This window comes from Hakea prostrata, chromosome 10 (genome assembly GCF_041222555.1).
Source record: "Hakea prostrata isolate BN-2017 chromosome 10, UWA_Hpros_2, whole genome shotgun sequence".
Taxonomy (NCBI): domain Eukaryota; kingdom Viridiplantae; phylum Streptophyta; class Magnoliopsida; order Proteales; family Proteaceae; genus Hakea; species Hakea prostrata.
This window is the reverse complement of record NC_142609.1, coordinates 14,387,465-14,409,478: the sequence shown is the minus strand read 5'-3', so window position 1 is coordinate 14,409,478 and position 22,014 is coordinate 14,387,465. Positions and strand designations below refer to the sequence as shown.

Sequence of the window (22,014 nt, the reverse complement as noted above, 5' to 3'; positions counted from 1 at the left end):
GAGATTCACATTTTTACACTAAAAACGTGAATCTATAGATTTATGGGTAAGGGGTGAAATCCAGAGATTTCAAAAAAATCTATACATTTGCACATTTACAAAAATCACGTCGATCAAATAGTTTTTTAGGATGAATCCACTGATTTCATTCCACAATCAAACATCTAATTTTATAAATTATAACTCCATAGATTTGAAATCTATAAATTTGAAATCTCTAAATATTTGAAATCTCCAGACTCATGTAACGAAACAGGCCCTAAGAAAGTATATTCGTCTTCTCAGTTCTAATATACAGAATAGGTTATAACTTATAACCATGGGAAGAAATTTTAGCAAAATATTGCTAACGTTTCACTAGACATCAAAATTTTTTTTTTTTAATTAAATGCACAGTTGAAATGAGATTTGTAGAATATTGGTGATGTATCGCCAAAAAAGTCGTGATATCATATCATACTATCATATAAAAGCATGTACTCCTTTTTTTTACGCAAATCTTTTCTTTAACTATTGTATCCCTCATTTTTATTCAAAGTCATATTTTGTCTATTAATTTTCTTAGCTTTTTCTATTTTTTCCTTACAAATTGTTGGTACCTTTGTGATTTTTCATTTATTTTAATTTAAAAATTCAATTAAATTAAAATTAGGAAAAGAATTTCCTCCCACTGATTTCGTTCTCTTATATCAATCCTTAATAAATAAAATTTTATTCAAATTAAATATTATACAAAATAACTCATAAATATTGTTATTTTAAATCCAACTCGATTTAATCCCTAATAAAAATTATGTCCGTTGGGGATTGAGCTAAGGTACTCAAAAGCCATTTATATAAACACAATTCACCACTTTTGAGAGCTTTGAACCTCACACTTGATCAACTACTTCCCAAGTATTCTTAAAGCTCTCAAATTACAAGAAATCAATTAGGTTTTGCCTCTCATCCTCACTCTATTCTTGAATAACATACCAAGGTGTTAAACAAACTTGTAGAAGTCAAGCTTGAAGTGATTGAAGGCATTAGTGGTGCATTCATTATAATTTGGGCATACCACTCTCATTGTATCACACTCACACAAGGGGTAAATTGTCACACCCCTTGTTAGGTAATATCTAACCATCCATTGTAATTGCTTGTCTTCAATTCAAAAGTCTAGGTAGAATATAATTAGTTTTGGGTGCTCTTGCCCATTAATAAAGATTGTTTGGGTGCTCTTGCCCCGTAACAAATATTGTAAAGGGTTTTATCTCTACCTATTGTATTGAAAGAGAATCACTAGTAGAATACTCTCTTAAGGCCAAGAGAGGAGTAGACGTAGACTTGCAAATGTTAAACCACTATAAAATACTTGTTTTGTGGTTGATTGTTATTATTTAATTCATTTGAATTTTCAATTTACCTTGTATTTCCAATCAAATCGAAAAATTGGGACAATCCATTAGTTGCAACCAATTCACCCCCCTCTAGGTTGCATCAACACATTTCATATGCTTCTGTAGTAGGAAGCTTGATGTATGCATATGTCTGTATGAGACTTGACATTGCTTTGGCCGTTGGAATGTTAGGGAGATATCAGAGTAATCTCGGCCTGGATCATTGGAGAGCTGAAAAGAAGGTCATGAGATACCTTCAAGGAACAAAAGAATTTATGCTTACATATAAGTATTCCGATACTTTAGAAGTTATCAGAGATTTGGACTTAGATTTTGCAAGTTGTGTTGATTCCCGTAAATCAACATTTGGTTATGTCTTTATGGTAGCTAGTAGGGCCATATCTTAGAGAAGTGCTAAGCAAACCTTGGTTGCTACTTATACCATAGAAGTTGAGTTCATATCCTTTTTTGAGGCTATTGTGTAGGGAATATGGTTAAGAAATTTCATTTTCGGGCTTAGAGTTGTTGAGTCTATCTCTAGGCCAATGAAGTTATATTGTGACAATATTGCTAAGTGTATTATTTGCTAAGAATAAGAAGAGTGGAAGTCGAAAAAAACATATCAACATTAACTACTTAGCAATAAGAGATCACATTAAAGCTAAAGAAGTGCTCATAGAACACATATGGACTGAGCGGATAATTGCTGATCCATTGACAAAGAGCATGCCACCTAGAGCTTTTGAGGATCATGTTGTCCGTTTAGGAATTCGGGAAGAATTATCTTCATGAAATGTAATTATTTCACATTTTGATCTAATGACGGTTATAACAAACATGTTGTTAGACCAGGAATAAACATTTTAGGTTTATTTATTAAGTTGAGTTTATTCAATAAAAGAAAGATTGTATTGTGATACATAGAAGGTATCGCCTAAGTCAAATGTGTCTACTGCTATGATTCATACAATTCTATGTTTCTATTTCAACATTAAGAATTAAGATGTAACGTTGTTTGGGCAAAGTGGGAGAATGTTAGGTTTCCTTTATTTAAATTAGTAAAATTAATATTTTAACTTATCATTATTATGATGTGGCCTAAACATTATTGGTAATTACAACTTATTTCAAGATAATCGCGTTAATAGCTATTTGGCGGTTATCTAAAGGTGTTTGATGGAAACACCACTTCTACAGGGCTCATCTAAACTTGTATTATGAGAAAAAAAAACATTACGACAATTTTCTGTGAACTTTGGTCCCAGTTTTATTAGCCTGAAAATTCCCTGTCTCTCCATCAATCAGTGGCTAAGGAAAAACTGGAATAATTGAATTTCTTTGATGTTGAAGAGGATGATCTTCTTGGAGAGGAACTTGCATATGACTTCTAGAAACAAGTCTTCATGGCTGGAGGTAAGTACCTTATTTTTGTCTTCTCGCATGATTGAACAAAGAACATGATTATTTTTGTTATGGAGCTCAATATCAAATAGATTGTATACTCTGTTGGTTTTCTTACATTCTCATTTAGGTGGGTGATTGGATTCTAGCTAGGAACAACTCCCCTGCCATCATTGCCTTCATTACATATTTATCAAAAGTCTTTGCTCTTAAAGACCTTGAACTTCTCTCTTATTTTTTGGGTATTGAAATACACTAGACAATGTATGGGCTTTCAATGACTCAACATAAGTATATCATGGACTTATTGGATCAGATCAATATGCGCAATGCTAAACTTGTAGCCACACATTTGGCCTTTGGTTGTGCCCTATCTCCTACCAGTGGTTCTCCTATGGTAGATGGTACAAAGTATCAATAGGTGGTTGGGTCTCTATAGTATTTGGCCTTCACTTGCCTTGATATTGGATATGCCGTCAGTAAGGTTGCTCAATTCATGCATACACCCATTTGATGTACATTTGGGGTGTTATTAAACACATCTTGCAATACTTATGTGGTACCTCCAATCATGGTCTTTATTTTTCACACACACACCCTCTAATGGGCTCCACTGCTTATGCCGACGCCGACTGAGCTAGATGCCCCATGATCGTCGGTCCACTTATGGGCTTTTGCATTTATCCTCGATTGGTCTCTTGGTCTTCTAAGAAGTAGTGTACCATCTCTTGTTTGTCCACCGAGGCTGAATGTTAGGCTATTGCATCTGTGTAGACCGAAATCACTTGGCTATGCTCCCTTTTCGGTGAATTGGGTTTTTTTCTCTCCCTTACTCCCACAATTGGCGCGACTATATATATAGGAGCCACTTACATGATGGCCAATCCCATCTTCCACTCATGTACTAAACATTTGGAGCTGGACTTTCACTATGTCCGAGAGCTCGGTTCTTTGGGACAGCTACAAGTAAAGTATGTGTGTATCATTGATCAATATGTGGATCCTCTCACCAAAGCTCTTCCTCGTACCTGCTTCTTACTCCTATGAAACATGTTTGCTCTCTATGACTTGCCTTGCTTGCGCGGGGGGGCATGATAAGGATATGCATACTCTAAGGTAATGTTGTAGAGTAGATCATAGATTGTAATTTATATCTACAGTATATTAATACTCTACAGTGTTCTAGAGTCATCTATTGATATAGACTATAACTTCAGTCTAGTGTTCTACCAAAAAAAAAAACTTCAGTCTAATGTATTCTGTTAGGTATATGTATAATGTATATATACATATACCCATGTTTTGGTTTTTTGGGCCAACAATATACCCACGTTCATATAATAATAAAATCTTATTTGAGCTTACCGTCTCTACACTCTTCCAGCAAATTCTTCTTAATTCGTTTCAAATCCTTTGGGGGTTTGGGGGGGGGGTTTCCCCTGGGGCCGTGGCTTCGTGTTTGGGGGGTCTTTCTTTGTTTGTGGGGGCGAACACTTTGGGGAAGGGGGTGGTTCCCCCCCCTCCCCCCCGCCGCCGCCCCCCCCCCGCCCCGCTGCGGGAAAGGGGGGCGGGGGGGGGGGGGTTGGATTGAAAAAATAGAAAAAGAAAAGAAAGAGTGGGATGGGGGGGGTTTTTGGATCAATTATCATTGTCAATATGAGAAATTTTCATTATTTTAAATTGTTTGGCATCTATTCTGAATTTTATTTTTATTTAAAATAATAGAAAAACCTCCAAAATCCATAATGAACTTTTGTCCATTATGGATTATGATGAGAATTTCATATCTCATTGTGTAAGTTTACTTAAAGTTCTATAAGTAAGATGAGGGTAAAATAGTCAATACACATTCTTTTATAACAACCATACTTTTTCCTTCTTTTCTCACTTGTTTACTATCATTTTTAACAATTTTTTATCTTGACACCAAACTTATTTTCCATTTCATAATTATTTTCGATAAAATTCACCAAACCATTTTTCATTCTTGACCAAAAATGAATTCTTGTACTTATTTATTTTAAATAGGCATAATAGAGAATGAGAATTGATACCAAAAAGCCTATTCTTTTTTTTTTTAAGGGGGGGGGGAAAAAAAAAAACTTTTTAAAAAGAAACAAACAAAAAAAGATTGGGGGGGGGGGGGTGGGGGGGGGGGGGGGGGGGGGGGGGGGGGGGCCGTCTTTCTGGTCCGGGTGCGTTCCCCGCTAGGAGGGTGGCACCTTAGGTTTTGGTGTGGGGAGGGGGGGGTGGGGGGGGGGGGGAGCCCGGGGGGCTCCTGCGAGGGGCCGCGTGGGTTGGAAATGCTTGTGACTTTGTGAGGTTGGATTGTTTAGCCCCCCCCCGCCCGCCAACACGAGCATCTTTGTGACTGAGGCTCATGAAAATTTGAAAACGGAGAACGAGGTCAACTCGACGAACGTGAATCGGAACAAGCCGGCCAAATCAGACCAGAGACTCAAGAACCAATGAGAGCTAGACTTATTGGTAAGGTCAAGGTAATGTCACTTCTCAGGATGGATGGCAGCAAGCAAGGCAGGGGTGGCAGGGCTCGATGACAACCACTGTCACCCTATAGCTTTTCAGCCAGGTCAGCGGAAGATATGGGATTCGGAGTATCTCTTTCAAATATCATCCCTCAGCATTTAATTTAGCAATAAATACCCTGAGCCTCATTTAATGTTCAAGACAGCTTGGAAGCTTCTCATTCACCCTGAAGCTGTCTCGAGTACTATGAAGCCCCTCATTGTCCCCTCAACCAAGGAACAACGTCACATCAAGGTGAAACTTGAGTTGACTCCCTAATCCTCCAAAGGGATCAACAACTGTTTAAAGAATCACGCCAACCAGCGGGTGACATCACTCATATCAAGAAGTCATCTCCACCGTCACCTTTTTCATCAAGAAACCAATTCGTAGCTTGAGGCCATCAAAAGCTGAAGGTTCGTTATAAATAGCAAATGATTACGCAGGTAAAAGGGGAGGCTCTCCAGCCATTACTCTCCCTCTTAAATCCACTAAGAACATTCTCTCCATTAATCTCTTGCATCCTCTTTGAATATTTATTCTTCTAGGAGTGACTCACAGTTTCTTCTTCAAGGGTTGACTTAATCATTGTAGGTGGGTTCCTGTCCTCAAAGACGGCCCACTCTCACTTCTTCTTTGATTCCAAGAGAACCGGATCTGAAGAGGACCCGAACCGGATGAGGAGACCAATCCTCCCACAACATATGCCTATAAACCAAGAAAGGGCCAAATTGAATAGATGTAACCGTATAAAATTTCCTTCCCTTTCTTTGTCATTTTTCGATTGGTTTGTTTGAATTTCTATCATGCGTTGATCTTGATCTTGAAGATGATTAGAGAGGCGTTTGGTTAAGAGAGGTGGTGGGTACTTTTCTGGCTAGGAAGTTTGTTTTTAAACACCATTTATCAGAGAGAGAAAGAGAGAGAGCAAATCAGAGTTCAAAAGCTCAGGTGAGTAGGTGAATCTAAGGAATTTTTTTGTAAATTTAAGAAAATAAAGTGAGATTTTTGTAAAATAAAAAATTTATATTTTTATTCAATCCATGGGCAAAATGGTAATTTAAATTTTAAATTAACAGAAAAAGTAACCATTGATAACTTGTAAATTTTCAAATTCACTAATGCGACAACATGTAATATTGGCCACATAAGTGGACATACTGGAGTTTAGGCCTAACTTAAGTGAGCAGCATGAAAAACACTCTATCATTTGTAATCAAACTTCATTAATACTACTGCTTGTATGTATCTTGAGTTTTTCCAATTAGATGTCTTTTTGTTTGATTTTAGATGTCTTTTTGTTTGATTTTCCTTCGATTTTATGATTCAACCTTTTATGAATTGAGGTGTGGAAGAAAAGTAGAGAACTGCTTTTAAGGGAAGATAAAGGTGAAAAAAATCATAATTAAATTTAATGTTATAATGCCATGGTTCTGGAATTCCACTACCTTTATAGTGTAGATTTAATGGGAGAAAAGAGTACCCTTGCAGCTTGTTTGTACTTCTATAACATTACGAGAACCACTTGTCAATATAATTTGGATATTGAATTAATCCGACTGTTTGGATATTTTAATGTATGTATTGGAATTATTCAGTATTCGGGTAGTTGTAAGCAGCCATTATTCAGTGATCTTTTATTCTTCACTTATCTCGTTTTTGAGGGTCTCTGTCCAGTTTTGATCAACCTCTTCTCTTCATCGGATGGTCATCCAGTGTCCGATTGAGCCGATTTTTGGAGGAGAGCTTCACGACTTCCTGATCCTCAAATCCAACGGTAGAATTGTTCATTGGAGATCTCTAAGTTAGTCCAATTTGTACGTCAAAACACTCATTGTTTAAGTCGAGATAGGAACTCGAGTTTGATTCAAACTCGAGTCCAGTTTGATCAACCTCTTCATCGGATGGTCATCCAGTGTCTGATTGAGCCAATTTTGGTGGAGAGCTTCAAAACTCTTGATCTTCAAACCAACGGTGGGATTGTTCATTGGAGATCTCGAAGTTAGTCTGATTTGTACGTCAAAACACTCATTGTTTAAGCGGATAGGAACCGAATTGATTCAAACTACGAGTTAAATTAATCTATAAAAGGAGAGCAAACTCCAGCAGAATAGAGAGGACATTTTGAGGAGCTGGGAAGAGCGGAGGTCAACCAGGAGACGTGGTTGGCGGAGATCCGAAGCTTGGGAATAAGAAGTCTTGTGAAAGAAAGTGAAAGAGAAGGAAGAAGAAGAACAGAAGAAAAGAAGGGAACATGGTGAGTTACTTACTTCAAGAAAGATAAAGGGCGTGTTAGCCGCCGAAAAGTGCAGCAGAAGCGGGGGGCCCATAACCCAAGAGAAACAAGTATGTTACCATGCATCTTACACAAGTTGAGGTAACCCGTATTCACAAGTTATTGTCTATTATTTCTAGATTATGGTTAATGATGAAGAACCTAGATCATGAATGTAATTGGGGAACGAATTATTGGTTTACATTGTGACCTAGCAAGTTGGAGCTGTCAGGGGTGGGTTGGTGCTCTCAATTGCATAGACTAAAGCGGGATGGTGTTCGGACGGAGCACAAAATATCTAGGAGTGTATGAGTAAATACGAAACCCCAGGTAAGGTAACCGGGAGTAGGCAAGGCCGAATCATGTAAACTTGGTGCATTGCGTTTGGTTTATTTTCTTTGTTGCACATATTGGAGTGTCTGATTGCGAGTGGGGTACCACGCCACACCACATGTGGTGGGGGGACGTGTCCTTGTGCAGTTGATACTACGAGTGGTACCACTCGGTAGACTCAGCCACATTTTGGTGAATTTTTGAAGACACTCATTCACCCCCCCTCTCAGTGTCAATCTGGGAATAATAGAAAAGCTTCTATTCTTGTACTTAGCATTGAAAATTGAACTATACTGACATTTCAGTGGTGACCCAAATAACCCGATTTCTTAGATCAATAAACGGAAGAGTTTGGGATTTTTGCCATAGGGTTTTGGGTGGTAAATTTTGTTAACGCTGTTTTGGCAACTAGTTGAGAGATTTCCATTGTAGTCTTCTTCCTCCATGGTGAAAGTCGAAAGGTCTTCTCTTCGCCAGTAGGTGTATCACACCACGTTAAATTGTTTGTGTTTCCTTTTCGTAATTTCTTGATATTCATTCTAACATATCCACAAGATGGTTCTTAGATCAAAATATTTTATCAAAAGGAAAAATAAATTAGCATCCAAGGAGCAATGGCCGGGGGAAGGGAGAAGAAAATTGACAATCCTTGATGAATTTGACAGCATCCAACGGATCCCATTTTCTTATTAGATAATTTTTATTCTTATAATTGGTGATAATATGAGAACGCTAAAAAACAAGATTGCTGAGTTCTGCCTCTCCAAATATGGCATCCCGTCCTTGAAGGTTCTCTAGCTATCAAACTCTTTGTCCTTTGCTAGCCTGCTTCTTCGTTGAGTTTCGGGTCTTATTTGGTTTCCCTGCAAAACAATAACCAAAGTAGCAGTTAGTATGGTCACATTCTTAGACGAAAGTGAAACTTCAAGCTTCTCAAAATACTAGTGAAGCAAGTACTTGATTCAGTCTTTGGTGTTGGAATGGGAACTGGGATTATGGCACGAGGGGCGCCAGAAGAACTCTTATGTTTTGGTGTCGACATGGGTATTGAGTTTTTAACATGAGGGGAGAAGTTGCTATCAAACTGGCGTTCTGGTTTTGATTTGGGTATTGGATTTGGCACTCGAGGAATGAAGACACCGGTTCCCTTCATCTTATTTGGGGTGGTTGAATGCAGGGGTTCAGTATGCTTCACTTCATCATCATCTACTATCAAAAGAAGCATCTGCTTTTGCAGCTGAGTATAGAGACGATCATCATCATCATTGATGTGGCTTTGGATTTCTGGTTTCATGGTTTTCATGGGGCATAGGCTCCCATGGATGTCCATGAGAGATTTGAGTTGGAGGAAAGAGGAGAATAAAGGAGTTGAGGGTTGGCTCCTTGGGTAGAGAACACAGTGAAACTTGTGTTGTAAGAAAACCTTACCATCTTTTGGACAGCTTGCATGCATATTCACTAATCTTCAAAAAGAGAGATTATATTAGGCATTGAATTAATGACCTTTTAATTAAGTTCAAGTTATTAATGGAAGGATCTTTTGAAGGACTTGAATCCTCTGCAATGCAGCTAGCTGAGTGGCCAAGGTTAGCTCGCACACGCATCTTCATAATGGGGGCAATCTTAGCTGATATCTATTATTCTTGGGGTGGAGACAAACTAGCCCCACACCCATACAGGCACGGAACTTAATATAGCCGAAATTCGGTGATTTTGCCCCCTGGCGAACCGAAACCAGGGGGCGAAACGAACTTTCCCACCAGTTGCCAGAACTCGCCGGAAAGTCGCCGATTTTCCGGCGAACCAGTGAAAATCAGCCAAAATTCCCTAAAATCTGGCTTGTCACCGTCACCCCTTGCTGAAATCGAACCCTATTTTCTCCTCTTCTTCTTGAGTGGAGCTTCAACCCAGCTGCCGTTCTTTGTCATCTCCATCTCTGGTAACCGGCTTATTCAAATCAATTCGCTACACTAATTGATCTCGTCTCCATCTTCAACCTCCGATCATCTTCAACCTCCGTTCTTTGTCATCTCCATCTCTCGTCTCCATCTTCAACCTCCGATCTTATTGAACCTAAAACACAGGTAAATGTGAAGAAAAATAAACGCATGGACAAAAATAATAACTAAAATCGCTTTGTGATGTGGGTTATGGTGGATCAACAGGCCAAATACTTGGTTTGAAACCTTGAACTTTGAAGCAGGGTTTGAAGCATGGAAAATGAGAAGCAGGGTTTGAAGCAGGGAAAATGAGAAGCAGGGTTCGAAAGTTGAAATTGAAACCTTGAACTTCGAACTTCACTTGAACTTCGAACTTCATTTGCGTGAACTTCCACGATATTCCGGCGAAATATCGCCATATCGCCAGATTCGCTGCCCAGCAATGTTCAGCGAACTTTCGTTCCATGCATACAGGGTAGATTCTAACCTTTGAGATCTGAGACTGATGGTCTCAAAGGTGGGCCCTAATACGGGGACTCCAACGGATCTATTTAAGTGTTTCTTGTACATCACTACAAAAAAAGGGATTTTTGGTGATGGTTTTTCCCCAACGGTAATAAAAATTGTCGCCAAAAATAGTATTTACTTTTTAAAAACCGTTATGGAAAATGGAAATGTGGTGACACCTTTGCAGAGCGTGGGAAAAGGCAAAAAGTGTTGGGGTTGTGTTATTTTGGTGATGGTTTCCGTAGCCGTTGGAATAAATGTTTTTCGCAAACATTTAGTCAAAAGCATAGGAGAAGAAGATAGATATTTGGCGACGGTTTGGGAAAAACGTTGGGATTTTTGTGTTATTTTGGAAACGATTTCCTGTAACCTTCGGGAAAAACATTTTCCACTGACATTTAGTCAAATGCATGGGGGAATAAGATAGACAATCCGCGACGGTTTTAGAAAACATCGGGTTTGTCAGTATTTTGGTGACACTTTTGTTTAACTATCGGGGTAAATTGTTGGGAAAATTACTTGATTGTACTTTTAGGTTTTCCTTTACAAAAGTAACCACTCAATGTATCACTTAACAAAAATAGCGAAAATTGAGTTTGAATTTACAAAACTAACTAAAATAGTGATTTTTCATCCATTTGGACAATTTTATCCCCTAAAATTAACCAAACTAAAGAGGGAAAATGACTATTTTGTCCAAAATGAAAAAATCATTTATTTTTCATACCCTTTGAACATTTTCATCCCCATATTGGGTTAACCAATTTTAGGGGTAAAAATGTCCAAAGGGATGAAAAATCACCATTTTGGTTTGTTTTGTAAATGCAAAGTCAATTTTAGTTAGTTTTGTTAAGTGAAACTTTGAGAGGTTATTTTTGTAAAAAGAAACCTAAAAATAACTAATCACGTAATTTTCTCCACATTGTTTTCAGCGACACATTTGGTAAGGCGATGGGGAAATATAAGTAATTTTGGCAATGGTTTATGAGAAGCGTAGCTGAAAATGCTTGTTTCACTACAAGAAAATGTGTCATTGGTAACTGATTAGCATTTATAATAAACATCACAATTTTTAAATATTTTATTGTATTCATTTAATTCACTACTTCACATTATATAGTTCAAAATATTATTTGCCTTCATAAAGTTGGGCAAAAAAAAAAAAAAAAAAAGGAAAATCCATACAAAAAAAGCCACACAAGCAAGAATGAAGTGTTCATCCATAAATAAATAAATATAAGGACAAGAATGAGATGATGAAAACAAATGATTTGGCTACTCCGAGTTCCTTTTGCAATGATATGGAGTACTAAGGGTGTCAATTGTGTACCGAAACCATTCAACTGTATCAAATTGTACTGTTCAAAATTCGGTACAGTACCAGTTTTGATGGAACCATACTATGATATGTCTTGAAACCGTATTAAATTTGCATAAAACAGTATGTTACCGTATAAAACAGTATATCGTATAAAATAGAGATTATATATGTAATTATGCACTTAGAAAGTGCATTTTTACTTTGTGAGAGAATCATCTAGTATTTATAGTCTAATTAAATCTTTACTTGGTGTTTTAAGTCAAGTAAGCTGATTAGCCCCTAGAAGTTTAAAGTACAGATTGCTAGAGGTTTCTTAGTGTCTAAACTCCAATTCTCTTAGCCTACCGTGAAACTACTCTTTCACTTCAAACTACAAGCTACTGTATTAAAGATCATATCTACATTGATCCAATAAAAATCTTATTTTGAATTATGCTCTTCTAAATCAGATATTTGATGATATGCGTAAAAAGTATTGAATTATCTTTCATGATCTTATGATCATAAGCACATATATTGCCACTTTGGACAATAAGAGGATTTTCTTTTAAAGCATAAAATCTTATTAAACCAATAACAAAAGTGGAATAGGTTGGCTGGTATTAAAATTATACTGCACTAAATATCATGTTTACACATTTTTTCGCATTGATTTTATATCGAAACCATACCATACCATACCATGTCATGTCATTTATGTACTGTGTGGTTCCAATTTTTGGGATTCAAAGTCAAAACCGTATCAAATTATCGAAATCGTACCATTTGACACCCTTAGCTATGACAATTTTGTTTTACCAAACCTCCATCATGGCGAAATCAATGATGATATGTCCATACTCAATATCATGACATAATCAAGGATGACATAATTTTTAATATTTTCATGAATGTGAATTAGTAATAGGAATGGAATTGAAATCTGTTGCAGGTTTACTGTATAAAAAGTCCGAACATTGTGAAGCGGGGCTATGTGCTAATCCCCTCTTTTAATTACCAAAAAAAAAAGTAAAATTCGTATTAATTTACAATTATACATGTATAACTCAATGTAAATTCTCCAAAAAAAGTTAATAAAAGATAATTCATATTCAATTATAACTCTAGTCCAATTATCTTGCTCTCTTCCTTGACTAGTGACTTATTAATTCATATTCTTCATTGCAAACATGGTCCAACTTTCTGTTGCCTTTCGATCATCATGACAAAGACAATAAAACACGACTCCATCTTACCATTTCTTTGACTACTTTTAATAGCAATTCTCATCTTCATCTCCATCCAACTGAATCCCAAATCAAGGTTTAAAGTATCGGTATCGGTATCAAGTATCATATCGATCAAGTGATTTTAAGGGATGTATCGTCCTGTATCTAGTATTGTATCAGTCTGGCAAATGTATTTTAGTTCAACTCAATTGAGAGATTTAGGTAGTTCACATAGCACTGTCGGGATGTTGATTGGTCGGACTTGCATTCGCTTACCCCTGCGTTAAAAAAATGGTTATTTAAGGCAGCAAAGCGGTAGTGCTTAAGGAAAAAAGTGGCAAGAAATCAGTCCGTTAGTTAAGCGGTTCAAAAACCGTTTTGCTGCCTAGGCGGACGCTTTGATAACCATGTCCTGATCTCCAATCTTCTGGAGATTCGATGCATTGTTTCTATAGAGAAGCCACCACTTAGTTGCATTATCACAAATATATTAAGTTAAAAGTTTAATACTTAACATTTAACTTAATATAAATTTACTTATTTATAAAATGTATATTACTTGGATCAATGTTTTCTCGACCCTATATAACAACGTCTGAACTAAAGGACCTAAATGCATCCCTAAACAACTTTTTTGTACAGTCATTTGTATTGATGGTTAGCTAAAATCTTTCAAAATAAAATGTAAGTTATGACAGTTTGAAATCTTGATATCTCATCTCGAGATTTGATAGATTTCTTATATGCAAAATATAAAAACATAGATGATTTGTCATCTATTGACATGATATGGAGTACTCTTTGCTAGCTTGTTTGGAGAGCTCGGAATGACATTCTGTTTGAGGGGAAGCGACCTTCTTTGGAAGGCTCCCTAAGAGCATTTTGGTCTCTCTATAATAATATGACTTTATATATACTTCTAATCCTTTTGGAGAAATACTTGAATATAACTTCCCCCTCTTTTCCTTAACTCTCTTAATATTGATTTTTATTTTCAAGTTTATATCGATGGAGCTTAGGATAAGCATGGTAGAAAAGGAGGACAAGGTTGTACTATTTGGGATTTCCATGGGATTTTTTTGGCAACAAAATCATGTCACGGTTCGGGTCTCTTGGTTGCAATGGTGGAGTTGGAAGTGGTTTCAAGATGGCTTGTTGCTTGCTAGAGATTTGGAAATCAGTAAGCTAGTTCTACATTCGGACTGCAAGAGTGTGATTGATGTCATCAATGATAGTGGCCACTCTTTGAACTGGACATGTTGTTGTTTAGTAGAAGAAATTATAAGACTTAAGAACTCCTTTAATTCCGTCTTTATTAGTTTTGTTAGTAAAGATTGTAATATTTATGCAGATTTTATAGTTCGTGGGGCTAAAACTTATAATTTATTTAATATCTGATGGAACTATCTACCTTTGTTCTTGTTGCATCTTACTTTGCTACCTCGAAGGTCATTTTCCTGGAGATTCTAATATGAATTTTCTTTTGAATAAAAAAAATCTTTTCTCTCTCCTTCGTTCATTGACACTTGTGGTGTCCCCAGGGCCCGCACGGCAAAACCCAACAAAGCTTTTTTTTTTTTTTTTTGTGAAACCAACATTCAGTTGTTAGAGGTTAGAATTACGATCCCACGCCCAAGTAGTGGAAGTTGGCATTACCTGCTCCATGCTGGTGAGCAACGTGTGGCATCCCCGGACAAAGTGCACAATCCATAAAATAAGAAGAAAGGTGGATGATATCCACTACTAACAAAGCTAAGAAGACAAGAATGAAGGTTTCACTTTCACCAATAAATAAATAAATATAAAGACATGAATGAGATGAAGAAAGCAACTTGGCTACTTCGTTCATGGTTCCTTTTCCTATGCTATGACGAATTGAATGACGAGAGCAGGGACCAAACCTTTGATCAAGTGTATTATTCTCTATTATGGCGAAATCAATGACGATATACCTTTTTAATAAAAAAAAGAAAAGCACAAAAACAAAAATAAGACATGTGTATCCTCTATATCATGACGAATGCAATGGCGACATAATTTTTAATATTTTTCATGAACGTGAATAAGTAATTGAATAGAGTTTGAAATGGATATTCCCAAGTTTCTCAAAATCTCTCGAGGTGTTGTGTTACAATCCGAGTAGATTAAAATTCTAGTCCAATTATCTTGTTTTTTTTTTTTTTTTTTTTTGCTGTTGATACGAAATCCTGCTCGTCATTCTTGTTAAGTACCTACAAAACACGTGTTTGATATGGGGGGTCGAGGTATGTCTCCAATGAACAAGTCAGTACCAATGAGATATGATCACAACTACTTAATAGAGATTCAAGTAATTGATTACACAGAATATGAATACTTACTATATAAAGCCTGCCTGAAGTGCTTATAAAGCTTTAAATATCAAAGTTAGACTTCGAATATAATTCTAAGAAGAGTTGTGTTAGGAAAGTATTCTAGGAAGAGTTATTTATCTGACTTATCCTTCTAGGTAGTTGACAAGTGATAAAAGTTTACCTTGATTGGGCATCCTTAACATGATGGTCGGACCGTCCATTAACACTTGGTCGAAACTACTGTATTGAATCAGCTGGTTGGATCGATCAGGGTAGAATAACTATTTTAGTCATTAACACTTTCATTTGCAAAACATAATGCAACTTTTATTGCCCTTGGAGCAAAGACAACAAAACACAACTCCATCTTAGTGTCTTTTCAGTTGCCTTTGACAGTCGTGCAACTCTCACCATGATCTCCATCCAACTGAATCCTAAGTAGACAAAGCCATAATAAATAGTTTTTTTCTCAGATATCTTTAGTTTTACTAGAACCTATTAACCACATACAATTGATCATATATCTTCATCTATATCGTATAGACGACATTTGTCATAAAACCCAGATCGTCAAATACTTATTCTCGCTTCCAAATCTAAGAAGCAAATGAAAAATGCAAGTGTCTAACATTAAAATCATCCGAAGTGAATCACACAAAGTGAGCAAGAAGGTAAAAGGATTCTAACACCCAAGAACAATGAATTTGCTGAAGATCTCACTCCTTAGAAGTCTGCTAAGGTTTTTAAAACTCACAAAATCTCATTCCTTAGCTGGGCTAGGTTTATGAGTTTCACATCGGTTGTTACTAGAATTGATCAATTGTCTATTTTCAGAGTTAAATTCAATTAATTTCTTTATTTTTACATTTTAATGCATATTATTTTAGTTTAATCTTAATTAAAGATCGATGAGGAAATCTAGAAGAAAGGCCATTGTAGTTTCTTTGACTTTCAAACAGGCATTGGCTTGGAGGGAAAGTCTCAACGAACGGGTTCCCCAAAGTAAGATCTGCTATAAAAGTATGAGTCTTTTCCTAGTAGCTCGACAAGTTAGATTTATTTATTTATTTTTGCGATCATTCCATCCTGGTTTTGTTCTTTGCTCTGTTCATTCTGAATCTGAAGTTGATTCTCTCACAACCCAGAAAACAAAAATGAAGGAAATCATAGTTCTCTACCCAGCTCATGGCCTTAGCCACCTTGTTTCCCTGGTTGAACTGGGGAAGCTAATCACCCACCACCATGGCCACCGCTTCTCCGTCACAGTTCTCCTCCCCTCAGCCGAATCGTTTCATTTGGCCGCCATTGATTCCTACATCGATTCTGTTTCTCAAACAGATCCTTCAATCATCTTCCACCGCTTCCCTGCTATTCCCCAGCTTGAATCTTCCGCCTCCACCACCGTCTTCCAAACAATTCGTCAAAACAACCCAAGTCTCCGCCATAGCCTTCAAACCATCTCCAACACTTCCTCCATTGCAGCAGTTGTGGTCGATTTCTTCTGCAACGTTGCCACTCCAATTATCGCTGACCTCAACATCCCTCTTTACAACTACATGCCAAGCGGTGCCTCTGGTCTCTCTGTGTTCCTTTACCTCCCAAAAATCCATAACCAGACAGAAAAGAGCCTCAAGGAGCTTGGTAACACCGTTCTCAACATCCCGGGTTTGCCTCCAATTCGTGCTACCCAGATGCCGCAGGTCTTTCATGAACGGAACAATGAGTTTTACCCAGATATGTTGGAGGTAGCAATCAATCTCACCAATTCAAGAGGAATTATATCGAACACTTTCCAGGCACTGGAGCCAAGAGTAATCGAGGCGGTCAGGGAACAATCACCGGGGTTTTTCTGTATTGGACCATTAGTTGCTGAACCCAGTGATAAACATAATGAGTCAGAATGCTTGAAATGGCTCGATCAACAACCCAGTCGAAGCGTTGTGTTCTTGAGCTTCGGAAGCAGGGGAGTTTTCCCGATGAAGCAGATAGCAGAGATAGCCGAAGGGCTTGAGAGGAGTGGCCAGAGATTCTTGTGGGTGGTGCGAAATCCACCGCCGGAGAGTGATAAACGATCTTCCGTATCTGCAACGGATGATTTCGATCTGGAAGCTGTGATGCCAGATGGGTTTCTTGATCGGACCAGAAACAGAGGACTAGTGGTGAAATCGTGGGCGCCGCAGGTGGAAGTGTTGAGTCGAGAATCGGTGGGTGCATTCGTGACTCACTGTGGATGGAATTCAATTTTGGAATCGGTGTGTGCTGGGGTTCCAATGCTGGCGTGGCCGCTCTATGCTGAACAAGAAGTGAATAAGGTGTTTTTGGTGGAGGAGATGAAGTTGGCGATGCCAATGGAAGTGGGTGAGGATGGGATTGTGGCGGCGGACGAGGTAGAAAAGCGAGTCAGAGCGTTGATGGACTCACCGGAGGGGACAGAGATGAGAGAACGGAGCAAGGAGATGAAGGAGAACGCAATGGCTGCGTGGGCTGAAGATGGACCGTCCAAGAAATCGTTTACCGATTTAGCCGAGTCATGGGAACGGAAATAACAACTCGGATCTTTATTATTGCAACATTACAATCGAATCAACGGTCAACTCATGTGCAATGACATATCCTTAGGAAGTCACTCTCCGAGCAAAAAAAAAAAAATTTGTTAGATCTTGCATTGATACTTTCTTGTACTTGTTACGATACAATACTCTTGATGGCTGTGTTCTTTTTGCAAAATCCCTGTTTTTCTCTCTAGAGAAAGAGTTTGATGTTGTGGGTTCTTCTAATGGTTTGCTTTGATACAATATAATAAACAATTCCAAAATCAGTAACCAATACTGATTGAGCAAAAATGAAACAAAAATTAAGGAGACAATAGAAAGTAATTGGATTAAGGGACTAAATGATCAAATCTATCTATTATATTACTGACCACAAATTAATAAAAAACTCACTTAGACTAAGACACTAATAACCGAAGACTTAGTCAATAAGGAAACCATGATAATGTGACTCCCCTTGTCTTGTTGCATCAGAGTATCTTTCATTGTCCCTCACATTGTCATTTCATGGCCTACTATAATTCCATCTTGAACTTGACTTGTAGCAAATAATTAGTCATCAATCGTTTTTTGCATGGTAGAATACAAAGTTTCGTTCCAACTTGCAAATGACAAGTTCGCATCAAATTCAAATTTGTTAGTGACAAGTTTACATCGAACCTAAATTTCATTCGAAATGTTTCTCTTTCTACAATTGTGTAGAAGTCTTCGATTAGTTCAAATACCGAATTAAAAAGATCAGGTCGATTTTATAAACATTTAAAACAAATAAATGTGACATTGGTTCAATTCTCGCTGCTGATTGGATGTAAAAAATGTAATCAATGGTGAATAATTCAGTGACATTCTTTCAGGATCCTTCTCCTGAGTTGGAGGAGATTCTCAAGACAGATCTAGAGGCTCTCCACATAAACTTCTTGGGTCTTTGACCTTGTTTGCATAAGAAAAATAAATGACCTACTTACCAAAAAAAAAAGAAGAGACCTTGGTTGGAAGAGAGATAGAAATTCAATGGCTTTTCATAACTAAAAATAATTCTTAAAGAACTTGTGTTAAAAGATTATATGACCCTAGGGCTAGTGGTAGGTCTTGCTTACCATGATGATGCTAGTCAATTGCAGTATGTGATCTTGGCACCAACCAGTGTTTCAAGATGTATTCGAAAGTAAAGCCATGGCACTCAAGTACACTTTGGTACTTGCACTAAGGGGTATCAAGCAAGCTTTAAAGTATCCCATGATATGATACAATAGTAATTGATATGTATCTATATTGGATCTTGATATTGCTGATCAAAATCTGATCGAACAAATGTAGACTGAGCAGATTTGATGTGTTTCGACCACGTATGGTCAAACCACAAAAGATAATAGGTTCAATGTTGTAGAATTCAATTACCTTTCAAAGACTTCGGAATAGACTCACGATCGAGTACAAATTGTCCAAACCTAATAATTAAAGGACTATGGCAAGATAGGAAGTTTGTCCTTATTGAGTCTTGATTTTGATTCAACAACTTCAACATAAACAAAACACGTGACTCACATAAGACTCTATAAAAGTTTAAAGATTGTTCAAAGAGTTTAAGTCAAACTCTATCACCATACGATCGAGGTAATCTTTCCTAATCTGTAAATAGACACACCTTCATCATTAAGAGGTAAGCATTATGGAGTTACTCCCCTAGCATTGAGATCTGCAACTAGCTTTCTTATTTCAAAGCTCTATGCTTCACTAACTTGATCCTTAGCATTTTGGAGTTATTCCACTAAACTTGTTAAAGTATTGGTATTAAGTATCGTATCGGTCAGGTGATTTTAAAAGACGTATAGCCATATATCCAAGGTTTAAAGTATCCCACGACCCGAACAGCCGAACGATCCATATTGACCAACCGACGACACATCGCCTCAGATACACAAAATACATAGCGAGCGAACAAACCGGGGACAAATGTCTCTTAAATTCAGCTTACCGATACGATACTCGATACCGATACTTTAAACCTTGCCTATATCGAGTATTGTTTCGTTTTGGCTAATGTATTTTAGTATAATTCAATGGAGAGACGTATCGAGATGTATCGTGTCGGTTGGGTAAAATATCGAATCGGCTAGTATCGTATGGTATCGTGGAGATGCTTTAAACCTTGTTTAAAAGTCAATTGTGACTTGTGACTTGTGAGGGGTTTAAAATATTTCCCTGTTAAGTGAACCAAAAAAAGGTTACTTACTATCACATAAATGAATAAAATAAAAAAGAAACAACCAGAAAAGATTCTGATCGGCTCGAACTCTCACTCCCGATTCAATGACTCGGCGAAATCGGCAAAAGAAGTCCGAGAGGACCCATCCTCTGCCCACGCAGCCATGGCCTTCTCCTTCATCTCCTGACATCTTTTTCTAAGCACCCTCCCCTCCTCCGAGTCGATTAGCATTCTGACTCGCTTCTCAACCTCGGCAGCAACAACAAATTCATTCTCATTCGCTGCCGCCATTGGCAGCGCCACCCTCATCTCCTCCACCAAAACCTCCTTATTCACATGTTGCTCTGCATAGAGAGGCCATGCAACCATGGGCACCCCAGCACACACCGCTTCCAAAACCGAGTTCCATCCGCGATGAGTTACGAATCCACCCACCGATTCTCGACTCAACACCTCCACCTGGGGTGCCCATGATTTCACCACCAAACCCCTATCTCTGGTGCGCTCCAGAAATCCCTCAGGCATCAAAGCTTCAAGATCAAAATCCATGGCAGATACAGAAGACAATCGTCTTGTACCGTCGGCTATTTGTGGAGGATTCTTGACCACCCACAAGAACCTCTGTTCACTCCTCTCAAGCCCAATAGCGATCTCCGCAATCTGCTTCACCGAAAACACTCCACGGCTGCCGAAACATAAGAACACAACGCTCCGACTTGGTTGCTTGTCAAGCCACAAAAACAAATCAGCAGCAGCAGCAGAAGATTGATCTCTGGGTTCTGCAACCAATGGTCCAATACAGAAAATCGCCGGCACTTGATTCCTGAGAGCGTTGACTGCTTTAGGCTCTAGTTCCTCAATGGTGTTTGTTAAAATTCCCCTTGTTCTGAGAACCTGGGTACCCAGTTCAAGCATCTTATCGTAAAACCCGTTATTCCGATCGAGTAAATTTGGCCCCATTTGTGAAGCTCGAATCGGTGGCAATCCTGGGATTTGGAGAACGGTAGTGTTTCCTAGCTCTCTAAAGCTCTTGTTGGTTTGGTTATGGATGTGTCGGAGGTGAAGCATCATTGCAACAGCAGAAGCTCCAGTGGGGAAGTAGTAATAAAGAGGAATTTTCAGCTCAGAGGCAACGGAGAAAGCTGGGATGCATAAGAAATCCATCACCAAGGCAGCAATGGAAGAGGTCTGAGAGATGGTTTTGAGGGTGTGGAGAAGGTTAGGGTTGTTGAGGCGAATTAATTCAAAGAGCATGGTGGCTGGGCTGGATGTGGGTGATGGTGAAGGAGGGTCGGGAAGAGCAGGAAAACGATGGAACGTTATTGAAGGATCTGTTTGAGAGACATGGTCGATGTAAGGATTGATGGTGGCGCTGTCGAAGTAGTGTTCACCTGAAATGAGGACTGTGAGGGAGAAACGATGGGTGTAATGATGGAGGATGAGCTTGCCCAGCTCAACCATGGAGAATAAATGGCTGAAGCCAGGGACTGGATAGAGAATAAGAGTGTGCTTCATTTTCTTCACCTTCAGTGTCTCTCTGTTTCAGCTCAGCTCAAGAATGCAATGGTGGCTGCTGGAAATTCTCATACATGACATTGGGACTCAGCTGGGAAGAACACATTTACTAAACCAAATGGGTCTTTTAATGATGCCTTGCGGCCTACGCTTAAAATTCCGAGTGAACAACATTTTATTTCTGTAGGCTCTACGTTTTTTAACTTGTAGAAAAGAAGTCGATTGGAATTGAAAGCAACATGCTCCAACGTGCATTCTTCTTCTTCTTTTTTAATTAATTTTTTATTTTTTATAAAGAAAAGAAAATTCATTAAATCAACAAACTTACAAGCCAAAGAGTGATAATGGCCATCTAAGATTATGTTAGGTAATGAGTAAAATAACTATATTATCCCTCATTAGAGTCAAATGACACTATTACTCCCATTTAAACCTTTTCATATTTAATCCTTAGGTGGGTTATACCTTGCTGGAAACTGCTTGACATTGTACCTCCAACCCCTTTCCCGACATGTAGC

General features: G+C 38.1%; 2 pseudogenes; one reads left to right on the top strand and one right to left on the bottom strand.

Annotated features, from left to right (window-relative positions):
• Positions 1-16,239: 16,239 nt before the first annotated feature.
• On the top strand, positions 16,240-18,105 carry LOC149002076 (UDP-glycosyltransferase 88F4 pseudogene; annotated as a pseudogene).
• A 1,893-nt stretch (positions 18,106-19,998) lies between these two features.
• On the bottom strand, positions 19,999-21,650 carry LOC149002075 (UDP-glycosyltransferase 88F4 pseudogene; annotated as a pseudogene).
• Positions 21,651-22,014: the final 364 nt, after the last annotated feature.